Source organism: Sorex araneus, chromosome 8 (genome assembly GCF_027595985.1).
Source record: "Sorex araneus isolate mSorAra2 chromosome 8, mSorAra2.pri, whole genome shotgun sequence".
Classification (NCBI taxonomy): Eukaryota; Metazoa; Chordata; class Mammalia; order Eulipotyphla; family Soricidae; genus Sorex; species Sorex araneus.
The window spans coordinates 22,926,102-22,933,671 of record NC_073309.1 but is presented as its reverse complement, the minus strand read 5'-3'; the positions used below and the strand labels follow the sequence as shown (position 1 = coordinate 22,933,671).

Below are 7,570 nucleotides of genomic sequence, written 5' to 3'. Positions count from 1 at the left end.
TCACACCTGGCAGTGCTCAGAGGTTGCTCCTGGTTTGATGATTGGGGTTTGCTCCCAGAGGCTTCGCAGTGCCAGACAGTGAACCTGGGCCCCTTCGCATGCAGATCATGCGCTCCTGTGCGTGGGGCCATCTTCACTGGGGCTCCCTCGGAGTCATGGCCAACTGGACTCCTGCAGGACTGGATGATGCCAGTTTCTGGCTCCACGAGGGGGCTGTACATGAGTGAGCTGCTCTCAGGGGCAGTCAACTTCCTGGCACCGTGTTTCTATCAGGTTTGGACTTAGATGGTATCTCCCAGAGCCAAGGCCCGCCTGCGAAGGTTTTATTTATTACTCTGGAGCAAGTTCCTTCTGGTTCTGCACTCAGGAATCACTCCTGGTGGTGGTGGGGAACTTGTGGGATGCTGGGGATCGAACCCTGGTCGGCTGCATGCAATACCCTCCCCACCGTGCCATGGCTCCGGTGTGCTGTGTCCTTTTAAAAATGTCCCAGTGGGGCTGGAGTGACAGTAAGGCAGATAGGGTGCTGGGGGACACTGCGGGCAGACCTCTCCCACGGGCAACATTTCTCTGTGTTTTGTTTCATTTTTGGTGCTGTGGGGAATACACTCGGCCCTGCCCAAGGCTTACTCATGGCTCTGTGCTCATCGGAAATCACTCTTGGTCATGCTCAAGGATCAAATCAGGGCCAAGGATCCTGTGTGCATCTGCCGTGCTCAAGGGTCAAACCAGGGTCAGCCACACGCCAGGCAAGTGTCTGAGCTGCTTTGCTCTCTCCAGCCCATTTCCGCGTATTTTAAAGAATTCATAAAGCAAACGGTGTTACTCATCTCCGGTGGCCTCCTTTAATTTTTATTTATTTTGGGGGGCCCTCTAGGCTGATTGCAGTGACGCTCGGGGGACCCTGTGGTGCCAGGAATTGAACCCGGGTCAGATGCTGACTGGTGTGCTCCCTAACAGCCGGGCTCACTCCTGGATCCCTTATTTAAAAAATAATAGAATAAAAATAATATTTAAAAATAATAAAATTGAGATAATAAGATCCACTCTGTCACCGAGTGAGGTTAAGACTCAGGCGCCCGATTCCCGACTCTCCCTCTCCCCAGCCCCTCCAGCCTCACCCCTCCTTTCTGGCCACAGACGCTTGCTTGTTCATGGGTTTCTCTGCCCCGAGTGCTCTTCTCCTGCCTGCTCTTGGATGTCCTTCCAAGACTCTGCCTCCGTGTGTAGCTTCTGCCCGAGCAGCTCCTCTCCCCCCATGGCCGCTCCCCATGGCGCCTTATCACGGCCCCAGCCCCGGCTCCCCGTGGGTAGACCCGAGACCTGCCCGGCCGCCTTCCTGGGTAGGGCCTGTGGATGGCTCGTGGCTCCCTCCCAGTGTCCATTGCACTTTCTTAGTTCTTATTACAGTTTCATAATTCTCATCACATTACTGTTACTGTTATCCCATTGCTCATCGATTTGTTCAAGCAGGCACCAGTAACGTCTCTCTTTGTGAGACTTATTGTTACTGTTTTTGGCATATCCAATAGGCCACCGGTAGCTTGCCACGCTCTGCCGTGTGAGCGCGATACTCTCAGTAACTTGCCGGGCTCTCTGAGAGGGGCGGAGGAATCGAACTCGGGTCCGCTGAGTGAAAGGTGAACGCCCAACCGCTGTGCTATCGCTCTAGCAGTTTCTTATTTGCAATTTCTTATTTATCATGAAGGAAGAAAGGAAGGAAGGAAGGAAGGAAGGAAGGAAGGAAGGAAGGAAGGAAGGAAGAGAGGGAGGGACGGAGAGGGGGAAGGGAGAATGGGGGAGGGAGGGGGGAGGGAGGAGAGAAAGTATACATACACTTCAAACCACAGAGTAATGAAGCAAAGTGCCTCTACCCCAGGTGGAACCAGTCACATTTTACCAGATAAGGTTTGCATTTCTAAAACTGAATTTTATGTATCATCATTCTTATTATTTGGGTTTTAGGTCATACCTGGCATGCTCAGGAGCTGCTCCTGCATCAGTGCTCAGGGTCGCTGGAGGAGGGTGCGAGTGAGGCCTCTCTCATCCAAACACGTGCTCCAGTCTTTTGAGCTGCCTAAGCTGCGCTGAACTGAAAAGAAACAAACAAACAAACAACTTGTTTTGTTTTGTTTGGGCCACACGTGGCTGTGCTCAGTACTCACGCCTGGCTCCATGCTCAGGCTCACTCCTGGCGGGCTCAGGGGGCCACACGGGGTCCCCAGGATGGAGCCCAGGTGAGCCTACATGAAAGAACTCTCTCGTACCCACTGTACTGTCTCTCTGGCCCCATGCCCTAAACTTAACTTTAAACACTTTAGAATAATGCATCTAGCACAATGTATTTTCAGAAGATTGTATTTACGCAGGTAATCAGACGAGAGTTGGGTGCTCCAGCTCCTGTTCTTGGTACTCCGGTCTTTCAGATCTCCCCAGCCACGGTGCAGCCTCAGCACTCTCGGCTCTGCCCAGGCGCGCAGTGCTCCGTGCTCGGTACTCAGCAGCCTGTGACTCTGTGTTTTGGATGGCTGCTCTAGCAGCTCCCTGCACAGCTGCAGCTAACACAGGACATTCCATTCCGAGAACAGCCAACAACCTTCTGCCTGTCTCAGTCTTTCCCAGTTTTTCCTGACCGTCCTTTAAATTAAATAAGTAATCCACGTTCATGATCCAAATAGCCAATCAGAGAAGGGGGGAAAACATACGGAAAATGTACTCTCCCATCTCTATCTCCCCAGTACTGAAATAGTTCCATTTATTTATTTATTTTTATTTGGAGGTCACATTCATTAGTGCTCAGGGATTACTCCCAGCTCAGTGCTCAGAGGAACATGAAGTTCTGGGGAATCAAGCATGAATTCCCTCCGATGTACATAGCATATGCTCGAGCTGCTAAGCTATCTCTCTGGTCCCCAAATTTTGTTATTTAATTTAGTTGTTTTGGGGGTCACACCCAGGGTCAACTACTCATGGCTCAGAAGCTCTGGGGGCCAGTCAATGCTCAGGATCAAATCTGTTCTCCTACAAGAAAAACATGAGCACCAGCCTCGAGTTATCTCCCCAGTTCTAAAATTGCATTATTTTATTTATTTGGGGCCAGAGGGCCACACCTGGCTATGCTCAGGGCTTACTCTTGGCTCTACATTCAGAAATCCTGAAGGGCTCAGGGGACCATCTGGGGGTGCCAGGGATCAGACCCTGGTCAGCTGTGCGCAAGGCAAGTGTCCTACCTGCTGTACTATTGCTCCAGTCCCAAGCATTAACTTTAATCACCAAAGAAACAGCATTTAAAAAAAAATTAACTAGTATGTGCACTAGCTACAAAATTTTGTCTGTCTGTTTGTGGGTCACACCAGGCAATGGTCAGGGGCTCTTCCTGGCTCAGGGATCACTGCTGGTGGCACTCAGGGGACCATATGGGATGCGGGGGGGTCCAACCACTTGGACCGTGTGCAGGGCAAGCAACCTCCCCGCTGAACTATCTCGGGCCCTCGAACTCATTTTTAACTGTAATTAATGAACGTGTTTTCACTTTGCAGTTGTTGTTGTTTTGGAGCCATCCCCTGTGATGTGCCCAGCTCTGCACTCAGAAATTACTCCTGGTGGACCATGTGGGATGCCAGGGGTTGAACCTGGGTCAGCTCCGTGCAAGGCAAGCGCCCTACCCCCTACAAATACCACAAAATTTAAAGGTAGAATTGAAAACATCTCCCTCTTGGGCCAGGGATCTATAAACTCTGTGGCAAAGCCTATGTTTCATGTTTGATTCCTGGCACCAACAAACAGAGAAGGGAAAGGAAGAGTTTTCTTCCTCCTCTATCCCCTTCCCCAGAAGCACACAAGTTGTCACCAGAACATCTGTCGCCTGTGCATGTGTCACTTTTCATGGGTATCCAGATTTTATGGTTAAATGAAGCAGTTTGAGATGGAGAGCTTATCCCGGATTTCTTGGTCAGGCTCATCACAAGAATCCTTTTAAGAGTCTGTTAAACAGTTGAGTCTTGAGTCAGGGATAGAAACAGGAGTAATGGAAGTATGTGGTGTATGGGATACGGGTGGCTTCTAGAAACCAGAAAAGGAAAAAGAAATCCATCTCCCCTAGAGCCTGCAGAAAGAATGCAGGTCTGACTCCAGAACTCTGAATAGCACTGTAGCAATGTCATCCCACGAGTGGGCACCAGTAACGTCTCCATTGTGAGACTTGTTGTTACTGTTTTTGACATATCGAATACACCACAGGTAGCTTGCCAGGCTCTGGCATGCAGGTGAGATACTCTCGATAACTTGCCGGGCTCTCTGAGAGGGGTGGAGGAATCAAACCCGGGTCGGCCGTGTACAAGGCAAACGCCCTACCCGCTGTACTATCGCTCCAGAACTCTAAGTAACTATAACAAATAGTGTGATTTCAGGCCACTAACTTTGCAATAATCTATTTAAATTTTGTGTGTGTGTGTGTTTTTTGTTTTGGGGTCACACCCGGCGATGCACAGGGGTTACTCCTGGCTCTTCACTCAGGAATTACCCCTGGCGGTGCTCAGGGGACCATATGGGATGCTGGGATTAGAACCCGGGTCGGCCACGTGCAAGGCAAACGCCCTGCCCGCTGTGCTATCGCTCCAGCCCCCAATTTAAAATTTTTTTAAATTATTGTTTATATAATATGTTTACCATAGTGCTTACATTTCTAGTATTGCTATATACAATGTTACTGCACCCCACGACTACCAAAGTGCTCCAGACCCTTCACCACTGTCCTTATGCCACCTCTGGGTCTTTATCCATTGTTGTTACAGCACAGTAAGGAACACAGGGACCTTCAAGTCCCTTCACCAGCATTTCCCCCACGTGATTCTTCAGCCTTGTCTTGAAAACCCCCAGTCTTGGGGAGATCACCATCTGCACAGGAGTCCTCTCTGCTTTGCCTTGTGCTCTTTCTTCTCCGAAACCTCCTGGGTCTGTCTACCCACCGCACCCTCAACCCAAGTCCATCCTGGGAGCAACGACAGACAGACACAATCAATTACAATCCTTTATAAACAACCGGCGTTTGTAGATGGGCAGATCGCTTCTTCTCCAGCCTTAAGAAATTCCAACCTAACCCCCATATTCAGTCAATTGTAAAAGGTATAAAAACCCAGCTTTGGCAGCTGGGATAGAGAAGGGATCACTAAGTCAATGATGGTTGGAATCGTTTGGGATGGGAGATGTGTGCTGAGAGTAGATAAAGGACCAAACATGATAACTTCCCAGTATCTGTATTGCAAACCATAATGCCCAAGAGTAGGGAGAGCATATGGGGCAGTGGGAGGGTTGGAAAGTGGGGGATATACTGGGGACCTTGGTGGTGGGGAATGTGCACTGGTGGAGGGATGGGTGTTTGATCATTATATGATTGAAACTCAAACATGAAGGCTTGTAACTGTATCTCACGGTTATTCAATAATAATAATAAAAGAGAAACCCCAACTTAATCTGCATGAAGCTCCAGCCAATCACTAGTGGCTCGGAGCTTCTGCCCGTGACTTCCGGTCCTGAGGAGCCAATGGCAAGGCCCCGCACAGAGCTACGCCCGCCCCCTGTCCCGCCCCTTTGCACCCCCGCAACAGGCTTTAATTTCAGAACTTTAGAATTTAGCAAGAAATTTCATGCCGTCCTTTCGTGTCCGTTGTGTTGGGGACGAGAAGGCCTATTTGCATCTATTTGGGGGCGTGTTTCCAATGTGTTGTCTCCTTGTAGACGCAAACCCTGAAAAGAGACCACTCAAGGGCAGGTGGACTTCGGTGGCGGAGCTGTCGGGGCTCCGTGACCTACTACGCTCGGCCGAGATACCGGGCGCTGGCTGTGACCCGCCAGCAAATCATACTCCAGATAAGTAAATCAATTAAATAAAGGGCACGGGGCGGGAGGTCAGGATGGCCGAGCGGTCTAAGGCGCTGCGTTCAGGTCGCAGTCTCCCCTGGAGGCGTGGGTTCGAATCCCACTTCTGACAGTTTCCCCAGCATTTTGTTTTGGGGGGTGGAGGAGGAGGGTGCCTCCGAGCTCCCTGGGGAGTTAGCTGTTTACTACATACTTTAAAGCGTTCGAATACAAAACGGGCCGTTATCTTTATCTGAGGCCTTGAGCCAAAGTCACAGAAATAGGTGTTTAAAAGAAACTCGAGTGGGGAGGCTAGGGGAGTGGGGGGGGGGGTTGGGGTGTGAGGGGGCGGGGTGGAGCTATACTGGGATTCTTGGTGGTGGAATATGAGCACTGGTGAAGGGATGGGTATTCGAGCATTGTATAACAGATTTAAACCTGAAAACTTTGTAACTTTGTAACTTTCCACAATAAAAAATTTAAAAAATAAAATAAATAAAAGAAACTCGAAATGTTTGAAATTGTCAGAAGAAAACGCTCATTTCGTAAAAATAGAGAAAATGGTGCGCAACAGACAAAAAGTTGAAGCTTTGTCAGAAGTGGGATTCGAACCCACGCCTCCAGGGGAGACTGCGACCTGAACGCAGCGCCTTAGACCGCTCGGCCATCCTGACTGCTTGTGGCAGCGCTCCCGAGCAAGCCTCTTTGCACGGGCTCTAACCCGCGCGTGCGCAGTGCGCAACAGCAGGGATCCTCGGTGGGCGGTGCCGGGCCCAGGGGGCGGGGCTCGCTCCGAAGGGAGGGGCGAGATGGGACCGGAAAAGGCATGGCGAGGTGCCGGGAGCGGCGGCAGAGGGCGCTCTCGGGAAGCGGGAGGACCTGACCCGCCACGGCCGGCCCCGGGTCTCGTTTGACAGCTCGGCATGCGTGTGTGCAGAGCGTGTGTGCAGAGCGTGTGTGCCTCTGCGCGCATGCATTCACTCTTGTGGATTCTGCATGCGTGCACGCACTCTTGTCGACACCTTGGATCCTTGGCACAAACGCACACACCCCTGCCTTTTGCATACATTCCTCTTTGCATTTTCTGCAGCCCAACCCGCGGGTCTTGGTCTGCCGGCGCCGCAGGGGTCTCCATGCATGCCTAGGAGTTCTCTTTCCTAATATTCGACAAAACTGTAATTTCACATTCCAACCCCAGGGTTCCCAGGGGAAGTCCAAGGGACTTGTGGAGACAGAAGAAGCTGAAAACCCCAATCAAAGAGTAGCAGGAAGGCTTCCCGGAGGAGATGACATAGACGAAGCAACCAGCTTCTCTACCAAATTCTTCAGCTATCTTGAACACAAGCTCCCAGGTAGACAAAACCTGAACTGAGTTATTTTGAAAAACCATTTTTAAAAGTCCAGATACCACGATTTACAAAGTGATTCACAGTTAAGTTTCGGACATACACTACTACTACAAATACCAATCCCACCCCAGTGTCAACTTCCCTCGGTCCCTCCACCAGTGTCCCCAGGTTCCCTCCCACCCCCTGACAAGCACATTTTAAAGTTTGCTGCTGTAGTTTGGATTTCATGCTTACGGTGTTGCTGGATCTGCAGTTTAGATCCACACAGATACCTCACCGCCTCTGCACCATCCGTGTGCCCAAGGACCCCTGGCCTCTACCCCAGAGCCCACCTATTCTTTTTTCTTTTTATGAATTTTGGGCCA

General features: G+C 50.6%; 2 non-coding genes across 2 annotated transcripts; one reads left to right on the top strand and one right to left on the bottom strand.

The window, feature by feature from the left end:
* Positions 1 to 5,906: 5,906 nt before the first annotated feature.
* TRNAL-CAG (transfer RNA leucine (anticodon CAG)) lies at positions 5,907 to 5,989 on the top strand. Its single transcript has one exon. It is a non-coding gene; the product is annotated as a tRNA-Leu (tRNA).
* Positions 5,990 to 6,447: 458 nt separating this feature from the next.
* TRNAL-CAG (transfer RNA leucine (anticodon CAG)) lies at positions 6,448 to 6,530 on the bottom strand. The gene has a single exon. It is a non-coding gene; the product is annotated as a tRNA-Leu (tRNA).
* Positions 6,531 to 7,570: the final 1,040 nt, after the last annotated feature.